The sequence below is a fragment of the Pseudopipra pipra genome, chromosome 14 (genome assembly GCF_036250125.1).
Source record: "Pseudopipra pipra isolate bDixPip1 chromosome 14, bDixPip1.hap1, whole genome shotgun sequence".
Classification (NCBI taxonomy): domain Eukaryota; kingdom Metazoa; phylum Chordata; class Aves; order Passeriformes; family Pipridae; genus Pseudopipra; species Pseudopipra pipra.
Window position 1 is genome coordinate 15,243,477 of NC_087562.1, and position 18,314 is coordinate 15,261,790.

At 41.3% G+C, this 18,314-nt stretch overlaps 1 protein-coding gene across 9 annotated transcripts in view; it reads left to right on the forward strand.

The window, feature by feature from the left end:
- ZNF536 (zinc finger protein 536) overlaps positions 1–18,314 on the forward strand; it is a 347,275-nt gene that overhangs the window by 294,694 nt on the left and 34,267 nt on the right. The window lies entirely within an intron of this gene.

Here is an 18,314-nt window from a genome sequence, read left to right on the forward strand (position 1 = left end):
AAGCACATGATTGGGTTAACCAGGGGTGGAGTTTTTTCACTCTACTCCGGATCAGGCAATGCAGTACCCAGATTTATAAAAAAAAAAAAAAAAACAAACTGTTGATGAGTTTCAACATGTTTAGGCCAAGTATTCATTATAAAATTCCTAGCATGAGCCTAAGCTGATGCTCCAGGTATGAATAGCAGTCCTACAAGAAGTATGCATCTTATATGCATGCATTTTTCACCACAAACAAATGAAATCTGTTTTCAGACAAGTTTCACTTTTGCTTTGGGACTGCTATACACTGAAAACACAAGGCATATGTGAAGTGGTTCAACAAACAGATAATTTTTTTGAACCTGGAACAAGTCAAAACAATGGTATTTTAAACTTGTCTCTAATGATAAATGGATTTATCACGAGCCCATTACATGTGCACCTTTAGCATATGATCAGAGATGTCTTAGTTTAATATAGCATTTTTCCTGTGATATTATGAGCTAGAAAAGCTATCTTCAGTCCTGTCAGCATAAAAACTGCTCAGCAGGAGGTGAAGCACATGAAGCAGTTTCCAGGCCTCTTAACATACACAATTCATGCAGCTGAAAAGGTTTTGATAGCTTAACTCTTCTTTCCTTTTTTTTTTTTTTTTTTTTTTTTTTTTAAATCCTGGATGCCTAATGGTCGACTTTTTGTTGCTATCTTGAGACACTGAGATTTTTTTTTTTCTGCAGAAAAAATCCTTAATTATTTCCCACTCCCATACAAAGTTAAACCAGTCTTTTCTGTTTTATTTGACATCAGAGGTGAGAGGGGCTGTATGTGGTTAAGAGCATAGCATGATAAGACCTCACAGGTTGAGATTTTAGCCAGCACTAACTATGCTCCTGCCCCCTAAATCAGTGATGCCTGTCCCTCTGCTGTGGTGCTTTGGAGAAGGAGCCCCGAAGTTAAGAGCATGTGGCCCTAAGGCAGTGTCCCACCTGCTGATGTCTTGATTGACATAAATGAAAGGTCTGTACCCGTAGGCTGTGGATATGACTCCTGGAAGAGAGCAGTGTAACACAAAAAGTCTTTTTTTCTTTCTTTTTTGTTTTTGTCTATCCCCTTTGACTTGGACAGGAGGAAGGAGAAGGAGGGATTTCTCCACCTTTGCAAAAAGTCAGTCTCAACTGCCTTCTTGAGTGAGCTCCCAACCTCTCCTGTTCTGCTTTGTCTTCCTTACCAACCCAAACACCATTATCACAAAAGGGTGCTGCTATTTCCAGGCATTTGCTTCAGGGTTTGTCTCCACCTCAACCTTTCCTTATTCTGCCAGCAAAGGGAGAATCCCTTTCAAGGGAAGGCAGGAGCTAATTGCCCCCTCGACCCCTGCTCCCTGTTCCCACCTCCACTAATAGGACTCAGCTGTCATTTCCCTGAATCTGAATGCAAGAGTTAGCAGCTGATCCTGGGATGATTTATCAGGAGAGCCCCACATTTCTATATGGCTTTTCAAGTACGCCACCATATTTCAGGATCACTGAAAAGGGCAAGTAGGTCCAACGACCTACTTACGTGAGACCAGTGACTATGAATAACATCTGTGTAGTGATGAACGTGCTGCGACCTGCGTAATGCAGGGAGTTTGTGTCTCTCTTTCCTTGAGATTTTTATAGAAATAGTGCTGATTTTGTAAAATGTTCTGTAAACTTCCATGAAGTCTGGAAAATATTGCAGGTTATATAAGCAAAATTAGCCACGAAAGTATGTGACCTGCTTCATAAGTGAGGTAGATAATGTTAGTGTTGTGATGTCCCCCAGGACTTAGCTTATAATGTTATCTTTGGTCATACTCAAATAGAAAGCTAATTTATGGCCTTTCAAATCAGGACTAATTAATATAAAATGTTCTTATTTTATATGATAAATTCCTTTGTAAAGAATTTTAATGGCATGTCTTTCTGAATAATCCTCTCCGTAGTTCGGGATGTGAATATGGAACATTTAAAAAAAAAAAAATAGAATTTTTTAGTATATCTGAAGCCTTGAACATAAATATAGAATATTATCTTCCTTTTTTGAAGCGTATTTTTCATAGTTGTCCTTGGTCTATTAGCATTATCTCTCGTATGAAATCTGCAGCCTGCTGTCTGTAGAGCTCAGCGTTGTCTCACGCTGGATGTACGTGCAATTGTTGACTGTCAATACTGTTGAGTGTACAACCAGCACGCTAAGGTTGGCTCGCCCGCGACATTGTCTCTTGGGATTCAAAGGATGTCATTCCTGTCTAAGTGGCAGAGCGATAATACATCTGCACTCCCTGTCTGTGACACCTCGCTGTCATGGGGCTTTGTCACCGGACAGCAGCGCCTGTCATTTTGTTATGAGGCCCAACATAAAGCGTCCATCACCCCTGACATACTATAACGTGCAGCGTGTAAGGAGGGTTGTGCCTGGTGTCCGTGGAGTGTAAGTGTTGTTTTGAAAGCTCGTAATAACGTCCTTGTAAAGCCAGGTTCTGTTCTCAGCCGTACCGCCGAAAACCCACAATGGCTTCGTAGACCTTGGAGGATCTAATTCTGCCTTGCTTGGACTGAAGTAGGGTAGAAGATTAAAAGAACAAAACATTTAGTGATGAATTTAATCTCAGAAGTGTTAACATAAGGTCAAGGAGCAGAGTGTGAGATTTTAGTGGTCTGAGGCTCAGGTACATCTTGTCCATATCGCTTGCTGCTGCTGTTAAGTGGAGGGAGAGTGAAGGGAGAATCCAGTGGAGCTACTTGAAGCTTGCACTGATCTAATTCTAGGCCCACATTCTTGGAAAGGGGATAACACCTACAAGGTTTTGAGTATGTCAAGGGTTACGTGCAACAGGTTCTTAGACTAAGAAAAGGAAAGTGGGAATTTTTATTTCTTTTCAGTCTTCCTCATGACTCACATTAGTTATTTCCCCTGAAATGCACCCCTCTGTGGACATTTGTAATTTCAGGAGGACAGTTACAAAAATAAGATTTCATTGTTCAGCGAGGATGTGAAATTCTTTTCCTCACCCTTATCATTGTGTGGTATAATCTGAGGCACCAATCAAAAATATTTGCAATACTGCCTCAATTATGTAGTACCTTTTTTTTTAATTATACACCATGTATAGAATTACCATCAATGTGAGAGAAGGCTCAAGTTTTGGAGTGAATGCAGAGCTATACCCTAAAAGACAGAAGGCTTTGTGTCTGTGGCCATTTGAGCAATATTTTATAGTAGTTATCCTAATATCTCAGAGGTGGGATGCAGCAAAGAGTTGAAAGCCTTCACATCTAGCAGTGAGGTTTTGGTAATTTATCTTACCATCTTCAGAGGAATTTAACATGTTTTAATCAATCTTACCCAGCCTTATTTAGCTCATGGGTCACCAGATGAAGGGCCTCTTGTAGGTGTATGTGTGTATCTACAAACAATATGGGTATGCACAGGATGTGACAAAACCATGTTCTCCTCCTTCCTGAGAACAAGGAATGTATTGCTAAATACATTTTAAATAATGTTAATACTACTAAAGAGTTAAAAGTATTCTGTGCAGACAGCTCTGAAGACATGATTCTATCTGATTTATACTTTAGTCAACTTTAAAATGCCCCAGAGATCCCAAAGATCCTCTTGGCTGTTGCTGTAGGGGTGGGACTTCTCTGAACATGTTTATATTTTGATAAGAAATAGTACTTTGTTAGAACATGCAAACAGCACATTTCGCTTTTTCTTTTTTTCTTTTTTTTTTTTTCCAATGGCCATCTTTTCTCTTAACTGTTGTTAAGTTCAGAGTTTATCAGCATGGTTAGTATTAGTTAACCTTTATTGCTACAAATATTGCATGTTCTCTCTCCGTAACTGCCATCTGGAGACAATGTCTGAATATTTTAGCTGGGTGTTTATCAGGCTGAAGTCTACACTGAAATTGGCTGAATTGGTAAATATGGATTTCTAGGGTAACTTTTGATAGCCCTGTGGTGAAAAAAACATGTATATTGATTTTCACCAGGGACTATATTGTTAAAATATATAAATGTAAAAATTGACTTAGGAAATAAAAAATAAATGATAGCTATAAATCAGGGACAGCTGATAAACAAATAAATATCTATCACTATTATATCTCGGTATTTCCCAAAGATATCTGAAGAGCACTTAATTGTAACTGAGTAATCAATTATTCAATTAACCTTCTTCTCATCAAATATATATTTGATATAACTTTTTGAAGCTTGGGCTCTAAAAGGTTTATATTGATTGCAGGTTTCAAGGCCATATGTTTCAGTTATTGGATTTGTGCAGTCAAAATTGACATCCTAAGTTCACTAGAATATGTAAATATTTGAATGTAATGAGTTTCCAAGACTGTTGGAGTGATGCAGTTAGTTTTCATTACTTTTTAAAACTACAATCTTTTGTGATTATGGAGTTCACCTTAGTGGAACACATGTCATTTAAATACATTTGTTATTCAGAAAACATTAGCTTCTTTTATGGTCTGGCTGTGAACATTCACAAATTCACTTTTCACACCGCTTTGGATAGAGCTGATTGGGAAACATTTTAGTGTTTTGTTGGAAAATGACAAAAACTGTGGGGATTCTTCAAATGAAAGTGTTTCTTGAGAGCACTTTTTGATTTTACTGTAGTCCTGCTGGACACCCACAGCTGTGCCAGTGGAAGCCCACCCTTGGCAGGGGTCAGGGTGTGACCACTGCCCAGTTCTATGGAGAATGTAGACATGTTCACACTGAACTTCTAGATGGGTGCATTCCTCTCCAGCAATCCTTAGTTCACTGGATGTAATTTTCTAGCTGTGTTTCTGTCAGTTGATGCAGTGGGCACATGAGGATGTGTCATGCAAATGGGGAGTCTCACTTTCCATGTGTTTAAAATACACTTGTTGTCTGTATGTTCAGCACAAATGACCAGTGGTTGAAATGAAAGTGGCTGATTTCAACAGTTGCCCAGCTCTAGCAGTTTAGCACAGTAGTAAGGGACAGCAAAATTTGGCTTTCATGGTCAAAATGGGAAAGTGAAATGGGGGAATTTAACCCTTCCATTCCCATGAGGGGCACCTGATCTGGACCTCCAGGTACAAACTGGGTTTGAAAACACTTATTCTTTTCTTTTAACACTACCTTTCCTCCCAGGAGCTGAGCTGTGGTGCTGTTGGGTTAGCTTCCATTAAGACCCAAAACTGGCTGTCTTGCCTGAGCAAGCCTAGCCCCTGTCTGTGATATCGGGTTTCATTCACATACCGTGATCCTCCAAATCAGAGGCAAGAGGAAAACACCAGCAGATCTTTTGATAGTTTGGGAAATAGTTGTTTATGTATTCCTTTGTTTCAATATGTGAGATATTGTGCATTTATTAAGTAATGCTCATTAAATTTTAGGTCGTATCAAGTGGGAAGAAATAGCTGTACAAAGAAAATTCATTTGTTATATGATTTTTAAATGGTCATCAGACTATCAAGGTGCAAGGACCTCTCTATTAAGGATAAAATTTACTGTGTGTCTTCACTTTTGCTGGTTTTGTGCAGGCAGGTTGATTAGTGAGAGACATATTGTTCAGTATCAATGACTTCCATGGATGCAAAACCCCTGCAGGGGTGTGGAAACTTGCTAAATTCCTTCTGATGGTCTCTGGCTACATCAAAAGAAAAGTGCTGTAACGGGTTAATAATAATCCGACTGTCTTCAAAATTTGTTTGATATAGCAGTGCACCAAAATATTCGTTTCTGGCAACTCTCTTGACAACCTTTTGATATTTAGATTTTTTGTGTGTGCGCTTCAGTGTGTAATAGATTAACTTGGCTCTGCGGAAAAGGTCTTTATAGAATCCTTAACTGTTGCTACTCATTATTGAATAAACAGTGCTTTCTTCATGGGAAAAAAACCCTCAAAAACCTGCAGATTTTTTCCCTCTTAAAAATGCATTCATAATCTAGATATTAGTAAACATTTATATTTTTTTTCCTTCTTGAAAAATATCATAAACAGTCTTGGTTTGACCTTGTTAATGCAGGACCACTTTAGTAATCTGTGCCTAATGATTTTTTACATTAAACCACAGCTTGTGTTGGACCCTTGTGTGTCACAGTAATTTAAGAACAGTCATTTTGCACATTCCGATCCCATTATGTTACATTGTTACTGAATAAAGACTGGTATTATGTTGCTCCTATAAAGGGCAGAAGTGGCCTGAATTTTATCTGCTGAACGAATCAATCTGGATTATGTCAGCTGAAAAGAATTGTGAACTGCAGTCTCCAGCAGATGGGGAGATTTTAAAAATGTATCTGTTTGGTTGTGAATACATTAGCTAAGATAATACCTTGTGGTGACTGAAAAGTAGTTTTTCTCTCTTTTTTTCAATGAAGACTGTACCAATTATCATTTCAACATAAAGTATTAGGAGATCAATTGGGAACTGAATGCCATTTCCTAATGTTAATACAGTGTTTTATTTAAGCTGCCTTGACAGGCTGTCTAGGCTGTGGGAAAAAGACTGAGCAAATAATGAGTAAAGGGTTTAGAAAAAAGACAGAGGGTGGAGCTTGGCAAACGATGTGAGCTATTCATCAACAACTCAACAAGGATGATGGAAATAATAAGTACTCCTTAAAGAAAAGGGGAAAGGATTTTTTTTAAAGAAACAGTTTCCTTTTAAAAAAAATATTTAACTCTAACTTTGTATTACTTTCTGATTAGCTGATTTTAAACTTCCTGAAATCAGCAAAAAGCTTCCCTTTGAAATGGATAGTCCATGTTCAAACAGCGCATTCTTTAGCAATCAGTTAAAAAAAAGAAACAGTGTCTAATTTCCTGTTCATTCGTGCAAATTTCTTACCATGTGGCATTGTCATTTAATATCTAAAGTACATTAATGCATTTCTATAATGCCAAAACCCTCAGACAAATCCCCTGTGTGAAATAATTTGTGTGAACTTTGAACTAACCATGAATAAAATCAAGATCTTATTATGTCCTTTATTTATATGGCGCAGAAAAGCTTTGAAACTTAATACTAGCACCAACATGATATGCACGTTCACAGTGATGCTTTTTAAAAAAAAAAAAAAAGAAGAAAAAAACCCACTCAACTTTCCTACATTTTTGTGGGCTTTGCCCACTGTTCGGATACCATTACGTTACTTCTGAAAATATTTGTCTTAGAAATCAATAGGCTATTCTAATATTATTGTGTTCTGAGTTGCTAAAATTTCTATTCAGGAGATATAATTCCACCATCTGTAAAGTTCTAGATTTTATAATACTTATAAGCTGTTTTTAATCTATTTTTACTGCCATGTTCTGTCCTGAAATGTCAGAGAGTGCAGACTGGGTCTCGGAATTAACATGACAGTTAAGAAACTTGGCAAGGTTTTACAGCAGATTGTGACATTAACAAAGTACAAAGGAGAATGGGGAAATTAACGTTAATGTATGCTTGCAGACACTATAAAAATCTATATGTCCACGATCAGGGAACTAAAAATAGGGATGTTTTTTATGTTGATGCCATTAAATACAGAGCTTTAGTGTGAAAAGAAATTTCCATATGAAAAGCAACTTACTAAAAAGTGATGCTGTAATCCCTCCTCTGGACTGAACAACAGGTTTATGTATCCTAGGTCAAGTAGGCATATGGCTGGTTTTTGGTTTTCAATTTTGTTTTAGGCTTTTTTTTTTTTTTCCCTGAATCTCTGGTGAAACTGATTCGAAAGCACTGTTTTTAAACAGCTGCAAGAAATACAGTATGATAGATGTCCTGATAAATGGGAGTGTTATTAAAATTCACAGATTTCTCAGTAAATCATGTGAAGTCCGTCCTTCTTCACAGAGTGATGCTGAAGTAAGTGTCTGTGGCCTCAAGCCCTGCACACCTGAGCCCTCCTGGTGCACTCCTGGTGTCATTCCCAGTGTCCGGCCTCCCAGGCCATCATGACCAGCACTGCTCAGCTGGGATGAGGTTTCCCTGAATACATGTTCCTTTAATTAGTTGGAATTCCAGGACATAGGGCAAAAAACCTTGTCATAATGCCCAGGGGAAAACAGTGGCTGTTGTACAGGGGACAGTAAATTCTAACTATTGGGTAAATCAGCAAAAGCTGCAGGGAGTAACACTACCTTCTGGTTAAACATGAGGTTGGGCTTGGTTTTACTTTTCTGTCTGAGTTTTTAAGTTGTAAGTTACTCAAAGCCCTATTCAGCCTGGATCTGTGGGGGGCAGGGGCTAAGGCTTTCCAGGCTCCTGGAGCTTGGCACCCACAGCATCTAATCCTGATACCACAGACAAAACCGTCTCTTTTCATCACCACTGATATTGTGCTGTTGCTTTGTCAGCCCCCAGCCATGGAATATGAAGACACAGCTCCTCTCTGCTGCCTGAGGAGGATGGCATGTGGCAGTGAGCTGCCTGTGGCTAAGGGTACCTGTGCCAGCAGCAGAGCTGGGCTGAATCTTTTTTTTTTTTTTTTTTTTTTTTTTTTTTTTTTTTTTTTTTGACAAGTGGCAGAAGCTGACTTCCAGCACTGGTGGTGCGGATTTGGAGCATATCCTGTCTTCACGTTGATATTACCCATGGGTTCAGCACACTGGAGAACACCCCAAGTTTGTTTACTGACACCCTTCTTTAGGACAGGCTCTGTGACAGCCTTTTAGCAGGGTGATGTACAGCAGAGCGTGAGCTGCCATCGGTGAGTGGCAAAGCACAGCGAAGTTCACTATTCGAGGCATGGCCATTTGTCACACCGTGTCAGGCTACCAAAACGTTTCATATATTTAAAGCCAAAGGAAAACACTGCCTGCATTCCCTTACATAGCCCTGGTGTGATTGGACCGAGGCAGTGCAGGTGCCAGTGGCAGGGACAACGGCAGCATTCCCTGGTGTGCGCGAGCAGTCTGATGCAATGCAAACATTAATCTCTTGGCTACAAAGGAACAGCATGGATCCATCTGTTACTTTCTTTGCTCTTAATCAAGTTGGGGAGGGAGCAAAAGTTCATGTAGCAAATGTGGGCATGCACCAGATTGGGACCTGAGCCGTGTAAAGCTGAGATCAAATTTAGGATTTTTGGAGTTCTGTGGATCCAGGGTTGCGTATCACTTTGGATCTCTTCTTTCACCAAATTTGGAAGTGGAAATTGAATTCTGGGATGTGGTATTGGCCCATTCTGCTCTGTAACCCACAATGCTGAGTGCAGACTGCTGTCCCTATTATGACTGTGCTAACAATTGACTTTTTGGTTTGGCTGTCTTGCAGAAGAAAAAAAGAAAGAAAGGGAAAAAAAATCAATTTCAACCCAAAAGTATTTCTTTTCTAGTTTGCTTAATAGCTTGAAACATAGAAAATACTGTGTTTTGTATGAAATGAGGAAATTCTAGAGAGGGGGTAAATAGGAAAAAAAGCAAAACACAAAAGCCATGCAGGGGCCAGACTGTCAGAAAAGCAGAGAAGGAGATGACAGCCCTTTTATCTGCTGGTTGAGCAGTTAGAAAACTTATCCAGTATGCAGGAGGCCTGGTCTGAACTCATTGCTCTGCTGAGCAGAGAGTAACCCACATCTTGGGTATGTATTCCTGCCAGATAGCTGCTCAGTGAAAGAAGAATCCCTCCCCACTGCCTTTGCTCACTACTACTCATCCCAAATGGATGCAGCATTTGTTTCCCTTCCTCTTTGAAGCAGCCTATTTTTTAAAAAAAAAAAAAAATTGATAAAACCTTGTTTTCCAGAAGAAAGTATTGCTACTCTGAGTAAGATGTGAGCTAGTCATGGCCATGATCACAGTGGGGTCTGCTGTTAGTGAGGTCACTTATCATTAAATTTAATTTTGCCTGTTTCTGGTAACCAGAGTTTTTGAAAGGAGATGAGGCAACACGGATTTATTTCTAAAATTAGAAGTATTTCTAGATCACTTGTATTTAGAACCCCCGTTTGCAAGCTCTTAGGATATCTGTATCCTGTATTCAGACAGACAATCGTGCAATCACATCGTCCCAAGAAGCATAAGTGCACATTTATGTGCCAGTTTGAGTTTCCAGCTATGGGTAGGAGCAGCTTGGTAACACCTCCTGAATTGCTCCTTCTCCCTGTGTCACAGCTGGTTCCTCCCTCTGCTGTCAGCACAATGACTCCTGCCCAGCTCCATGGCATTCCAGCTTTGCCAAGGAGCACTGAGCACTTGCTCACAGATGAGCCCTGGTGGGGTTGGTGGCAGAGGGGCACAGAGCATGTCCTTGCCCAAGGTGTGCTCTCAGTAGCCAGGAGTGTCAAACAATGTCTGCATCCATGCACATGCATGTCAGACAGCAATGTCTGGAGCACAGATCTTGTGAGGAGCAGCTGAGGGAGCTGGGGGTGTTTATCCTGGAGAAGAGGAAGCTCAGGGCTGAACTTATCACTCCCTACAACCACTTGAAAGGAGGTTGTATCCAGGTGGAGGCTGGGCTCTGATCCCAGGCAGCTGGTGATAGGACAAGAGGACATAGTCCAGGGGAGATTTAGTTTGGACATCAGGAGGAATTTTTTCACAGAAAAGGATGTGATGGAGTCACCATCCCTGAAGGTTTTTAAAGAAAGACTGGATGTGTCGCTTGGTGCCATGGTCTAGTTGACAATGTGGTGTAAGGTCATAGGTTGGATTCAATGATCTCAGAGGTCTTTTCCAAACTAATTTATTCTGTGATCCACTGATGGAGACTCCTGAATGCTACAGGTACAACCTGCCTCAGACCTGTCCTGTCAGCACTCATATCCCATCAGTTTCTCTGTTGGTGTGGAAAGCAATTTAGCTGGGCTGGGTGACAGATTAGGAGCTACTTCAGTGAGGTACTTGTCCATAAGGTAAACTGATTTTCATATCAATGGCAAGGTTCTCATTGCACCATTTCTTCTAATTTCCTACCAAGGGAGATGTCCTATTTTGTGGGACCATGTATGATCAGGATTTGTGTGTGCACATCCAGCTATCTGGGCAGCTTTGCTTCAGCAATGACTTTTTAAATCCATGCTTGAAGAAGTACATAATTTGTGGTCATTTGTGGAGCTTCACTCCTCTTATTTAGAGTGGGGCAGTAGTAGATAAGAGAAGAATGACATAAAATCACTTGGGTATGGCAGTAATTATCTATTAATTTATTCTCCATTCTTTTAGTTCTATGAGATATGAGTCACCTGGAGTTGGTATCCTAGTCCTAAATGTGGATCTGTAGTATTTAGCAGTGCAATGACCTGCTGTTTTTCTGAATATTTAGGCCTGTGGCATTGCTTACAAGATTCACATCTCCTCCTCTCAAGGGCTTGCAAATAAAACACTGAATGAGAGGGATCTTCAGCCTTAACACAGGAACAGCTAACCCAAGAGATATTTAAATACTTGGTGTTCTTTTTTTGTAATGAAATAAAATGGAGAAATGTGATCATATTTCATGCCGTGGATAAAATTAGATGAAGGCTAAGGTCCCCTGTCTAGTAGAGGAAATATTGTGAATATGTCTCTGGGTTCCTCATAGGTCCCTGCAATTATGAGTAGGAAGAACACAATTGGTTGAGAAGTCTCCCCCTTTGTTAACAGAGGCACCAGGGATTGAAAACTTCTTGCCTGGCATATTCATGTGCTTCCCTGCCCTGTGGTTGTGGAGACTTTGTGAGTCTGTGGGAATGTTTCATCCTTTGTCTTTCCTAACAAATAAATTACATTCATGAGATGGCAGTTTTATAAGTTTTCTTTCTGGTGTAACATGAACGTTTTGATTCCTTCTTTTCATTACAAGGCAGAGGTCTCCGAATGCTAATGTGCACTTAACTCATATGATGCACACAAAGTCATATCACAGGCACTTAGTGGTTAGGATGGATCTGTAAGAAAGGGCATGTAATATTCTAGTTGCTGAATATCAGAGATTTTCATAGAAACTGCAGTCACTCTCAGACTTTGGTATGATTCCTATGATTTCAGATGTACTGAGCTGCTCAGCCTGGTAGCTTCCCATTTGAAAGGCACATATTCTTTGTAGCCACTCATCCATCTTTTCTTATTTAGGAGTAGTGTCTGAATGAAGAATTACATATCTATATTTTGTAAGGCATGCTTGTCTGGCTATGTGCCTTCGGAGTGACATCCAACAAGCATTTGAAGAAACTCAGATGTAGATTGTAGTGTGAAGATTTTACTTTTTAAAGAAACATGATTACTTGTCAAACAAGGGCTAATTTTGCAGCATGTCTTGCAGCATTTCCACTCTTCTTCTGCATTTTGCACCTTCATACATCTTCATACAAAACAGTTTGTGGAAGGGTACATTCAAGACAGGAACCTTTATCAGAATATTTGGGTTCAAACCTGCCCAACAGTCAGTATAGAGCTGTTTATATGTATTGGATTAGTAAATGCCTTCCTTGATATTTTATCACTTTCAAACTCCTCATTTTGATCAGTTTTCTTGGAAGTAGGTGCTGTCAGGTGTTCTATGGTTATCATAGGGTTTTTCTCCCCTCTTCCTTTCTGCTGAAACTTTGCTGATTTTATTCAAATGAAAGTGGTGTGGTAGTAGCTAGTTTGAGTTGAACCACAGATAAGTCCTATTCATGTGTTCCTGATGAAGTTTTCTTCCTTTTGTTGCAAGGACCTTCTCTTTGACTTGTTATAGACGTAAAGGATGTTCCCATGTAAAAAAAAAAATAAAAAATTGTAGGGTCAGCTGTGCTTCAGCCATGCTTTATTTTAACTTTCTTCCCCCTGGAAACCCTTCTGTAGCCATTGTAATAGATGTAAAAGCATATATTGCTGTAAGATGCTGCCAGTGAGCTGAGCTGCTGCTCAGGGGGAGTCACCAGGGTCAGAGCTGGGTGGCTGCTGAAGCACCAGGATTCACACAGCAAGTGGATACAGGGGTGAGTTTGGTGGCTGTGGTAGCAACCGGGGACAGCAAGGCACACCCCAGTTATAAGGGCCTGGTGAGAAATCTTGCAGGTGGAAACCATTTACAAACAGTTCCATTTCCTCTCCCTGAAAAGCTGCCAAATTGGATGCTGCAGGAAGAAAATCGGCTACCTGGGGGAAACGTGGGGCCTGGCAGTGGTGTAATGGAAATGTTTCCTCATCAGCCACAGGAATCTGACTTCAGAGATAGGATAGTTCAAGGAGGGATGAGATCCCTGCAAGGCTGCTGGACCAGCCTGGGGGGAACCCAGAAAGGAGGGAGGGCTGTGGTGCTCAGTGATGCTACTGCTTGCCTGAGCTTTGAAGGAGAGCAGATGAATGGTACTCTGTGGGTATCCAGGAGGTGAGGGGGTACCAGGGACCCCTCAGCAGCCAGCAGAGCTGGCAGGAGATGTGCCATGCTCCCCTGGTCCTGCGTGGTGTGCAGCAGGGCAGGTCAAGAGCTCTCTTTCCCAGGGAACGCTTTGGCTGTACCCTTCTGTTTGAGCTGGTGTGGGCTGGGAGTGTGTACGGAGAACGTACATACCTTAATAGAATTTGAAAAGTGAAGCAGCAAGTTACTGGGACAAAAGGTAACTGTACTGGTGGCGTGGGGGGATTAGGTGTGCCAGTTCAGTGGGCACCCTAATCCAGCTCGACATCGCAGGTGGCTTCGGGGAGCTGGTAAATAGCTGGAAATTTTGAGAGAGCCACAAGAGGGAGCTCATAACCCACGAACAAGGAGGTCGAACTCCTTTCTCTCGATTTAATTTTTTTTTTTTTTTTTTTTTTTTTTACTAAGGTCTTTTAAAACAGGGTGCTCACTTCTTGCTGCAGATGAGCAGCAGGGCCATGTGCCCCCTGCGAGGGACTTGCCCCCCTGCAATCGGATGGGCTGAACCCAGGTGCTACACACAGGGGGCTGGGAGGTGCCTGGGGGGGGCATTGCAGTTCTCAGGAGCAGAGGAAACAGAGCTTCCCATCACACCAGTCTGAGGAGGCACCTCCTCCCCACAGGTGTACCCCAAACTATAGGGGCTTGAAAGCTTTTTGTCAGGAGTGATTTATGAAGAGCCAGGGTGAACGATAATTTTCTTCTTGACAATGTCCACACTTTGCACTTAAATAACCAGTAAAATACCTCTCAGCCTCACAGCACAGTGGCTTCTGGGCTGGTGTGGTGGTGCATGTGCTGCTCAGGGTTTGCTCTGTGGGATCACAAACATGATCATTGCATCAAGACAGCTTTGTGGTGAAGCGTACTCTCAGACAACTGGGAAAGTTGCTGATTTTTTTTCCAAGCCGTACTCAATCTAGTTCATTTCTTCAGTCGAAAAGCTTAATTTCAATTTACATTTCACATTTAGAGGCTTTGCTATCAGACTGAGACTTCCTACAAGGCATCCAGTAATGTTGCCATCATTTGCATTGCTCTAAAAAAAAAACAAACCAAAAAAAATTCCATCTGTCTTCCCAAGTCCATAAAACTCCAAACAAATAGCAAATACTATGGATGTCTGAACACACAATAGTGTGTCATTTTTCTTCCAGCATTAGTGTATGTTGCAGACATTAAACTACTTCTGATCTGAAGGGTTTGAGAGACTGTTAACATTATTCAAATTAAATTCAATAGTGATGTAAGTTAGTGCAGTTGGAATTATACACAAAGTATGATGTCTCATCTTTCCGTCAAAAGCTGAGCTCATCCCTGTGCACCTGCCAGCTCAGCTTCAGGTGGTCTTTGTAAACCTAGAGCTTCCTCAGACAGGCAATGATTGTCTTTTCCTCTCCTTTCCCCCCTGAGCGTGCTTTCTGATGCTCTGCAGTCCCTGGTGCTACACCTCACTCTCTCATTTTCACCTCCCTGGTCACCTTGCTTTCCCTCCCACCTTCAAGGTCTGCTGCTGTGTGTTTCCATAGGAGGTATACAGTGTTAAGTACAAAATCCATGATTGTTAGAATTGTAACCCCACGGGTTTTCTTTGATTCTCTTTCCCAAATCTGTTGGGACTGAGACCTTGGAGCTGGGACCAGTTCTGTGGCCACCCCCTGGGTGGCAGGAGCCCCTCTGTGTGGGGCACCCAAAGACCACCTCACCAAACAGCCAGGCCTTCTGCAGCACTGCTGGGTTTTGTCTGTGATTCTTGCTCAACTCTCTTGTTAAAGGAACAAGCCAAAGCCACATTCTTACTGCACCAGCTTTTTCCTTCCCTCATATGGGCTATTTGTGCATTTTGCTCCCATATGAGGTGTGGTGACATGTGAGCTGCTGCAGCTCAGGTGGGCACAGCCCTCCCCAAGGGCTGCTGTAGATGGGGATGGTAATGCTACTTTCTTGGAGGCAGCATTAAAAAAAGAGTATCTTGCTCCTGATATATATTTGGCTTCCATCAGGTTCTGTGTTTAAGACTCAGGTGTATCAGTGACATGCAAGGTGGTGCTCCAAATTAACATTATTTTTTGCAGTTACTCGGAGCAACAAAGCATCAGTGCTGCACAATAACTTTGTCACTGGTATTTCCCACTTCAGAAGGTGAAAAAATTGATTCCTGCCATCTTTGCTGTGAAAGTTCCGTATGTCTATCTTAACCACTACCTAACAGCAAAGGGGTGCTACATTCAAAGCTACAAATAGCACTTTTAGAGCTACGAGAATACAATATCTCATGGTGATTCCCTGTCCATTTTTCTCCTCCTAATTACTGTAACTCATAGCAGATCCTTCTAGGTGAAAAGTAATGATCCATTTCCACACAGCGTAAAAGAGGGATTATATGCTGGGCGTGTGCTTTCCTTAGGCTCTGATGTCGGTGTAGTGTGAGAAATATGTGCAGTTGTCCTCGGGGTATGGAACTGGATTCAGCTGTGCTGGGGATCTCCTCCTGCCAGGGGCTCATCCTTGTGGAGGAAGACCGGAGTGCATCCTGGGCTTCTAGTAGACATTGCAGCATAACTGCTTGAATCTGTTAGGATCTTGATTTTTGGTCTGTGCCTCTGTCTCTTTCCAAAGGAGAAAACTCTCCTGAGTTTTGAGCTGACAGTGTATGGAGAGTCAGCATGACCCCAGTGTGGCTCTGCTGCCAAAATCCCTGTGAAGAGATCATGTTCATTTTCTGTTCCAGCCTGCTGTCCATCGTGATTGCACAGAAAACATTTGGTCTGAAAAGGTGGTGTATTTTTAGTAAATGAGTTGTTTGTGAGAGATTTTTGCTTACTTGTTTATTCAATTTGCTGTAGCTATTATGCTTAACAATGTAGTTGACGTGTCACAATATAACTTTGTACCTTCAACAGGACTAAATGCTGGGTGTCAGTCATCACGGTGAGGTCTGGAGTGTTCAGTGAGGGAAAGATGTTTTGGGGAGAGAGTGAGGAACAGTGGATCTGCTGGGGAGTGGGCAAAAAGAAGTACAGCCCTGCATGATCTGGCTGCTGCTCCTGTCTGGCTGCTGGGACTGCTGTAGTGGGTCATGCTGCCTGCACACCTCAGGGACAGCACTGGCAGAGGCCTTTTGGATTTCTGCTAGTGCCCTGGGACAAAGATCTGTCCCAGAGGCAGTGTCAGTGTGCAGGGCCTCTACCCACCAGCAAGCACAGCAAGAGGCAGGGATGCTCTGCACATCTCGAGTGCTTCATTCCTTGATGAACTGCATTTTCTCCTCCTAACATGTTAAAAACATCAGTTCTGTATGTTTATCATACAAAGGTTATGTATTCATATGGAGCTTACCACAGCACTTCAGAAACAGTTTGAGCTGAAGTGGGTTATTTTCTTTGCTTTTCCAATTAATCTCAAGAAGCCCCTGTTTTCTGGGGGTGAGGCCACAATTCAGATTCCATTTATATTAATTATGTACTTACTTGGCTCTTGGCCTCCTTTAAGCACAAAAGTAGGAGAGAAACTAGAAAAAAAATAACTGGATGGGTTTAGTCTGATTTATGAAAACATGCAGAAGTTTGAGCACTTCAGCAGATCTTATTTGTAGAGGCTGAACCAGCTGTGTCTGGGACAAGTCTGGCAATCTCGCTGCATCAGGCATTCTCCTGGCACATCTGTAGCTCGCTGCTCACTCTGACCTGCACCAGAGAAGCCTTTTCCACTCTTTTCTCTTGGTTTCGTTCAGTAGAGTTGATTAGGGAATTTTCAGCAACCTTGTTTTTTTGCCTGAAGTCCCAGTCCATTAAACAACGTTTTTTACTCTGCTGATTGTGGTGGTGAAATCCAGTTAGATTGAATTGCTGAGTGTGGAAAAACTGGGATTGCTGTTGAAATCCTGCTTTTTTTTTTTTAAACCATTATTTTTCAGTTCAGAAAAGCAAATTTTCAATAGCCTGTTAATAATTATTCCACGTAAAAAATATAAAAGATGGGAACATATAACAAATCAAAATTCAATTTTTTTTTTTTTTAAATATGTTTTGAGCTTTCTGGTTTCACATACTGCTGGTTTGCAACATTCTTTGTTGAGAGCTTGAGTTTCTCTTTCAGGGCAAAATGTAATATGAAAGTTAGCTTCACAGAAAAGGCAAAATTTTATAATAAAAATATTAACAAATTGCATTTGAATAGAGGCTTGAGGATAGATTAAATGTAATGGACGTATTAAGAGAATACTGACAATGGCTTTCCTGAGCAATTATGGATCTACAGTCCTAAATAGTGGTACTTTGGAGAAAAGGAAAGAAAGAGAGAAAATTAGTATCTTTTAAAATGTGAACATAATATGCAGAATAATAATACATAGTAATTTTGTTCTTGGGAGAATTCACCACTTGTGTATAGCTCCAGCCAACCAGCCTTTCCTTGTCAACTTCTGCAGGGATTTTGGGTTAACACTTTCCCATTTGCTGTTGTGAACCCTAGACAAATACTCATTAGAGCACAGATTATGGTTTCAATTGCTGCAGTGACATAAGGCTGCCCCTTCCAGAAGCCATCAGTGGGAGCAGAGAAAGGTAATTATTGATTACTGGAAAGAATAAGGCTGGCAAAAGGTGGCCCTGATAGGGATGAGTTGGCCAGAAGGAGAAAAGAACAGACGGGCTCAGCCAGCTTAACTGCAGCCGTGTGGGGAATGACACTGCTGTGGTGGAGCAGCTGGGGACAGGGGCTGTGGGATTCATTTAAGGCTTTCAGCACCTCCAGGGAACCCTTGAGCCTGTACAGGCAGAGGAACTTGCCTTCCTGCTCGTATAAGCATTCCAGGCCAGAGCATGAAAAAATCTGCATTTAGGTAATATCTGACAATTTTTCATGTGGGCAGGGTTTCCCAGACTTACAAAAAGTCTTTGAGTGCTTGATTTCAGTGTGAGCAGTTCTAACTCCAGCTGAAAGAAAATGATACCACAAATGAGCAGTGTTTTGGGAAGAGAGCCTGAACCTTCCTGCT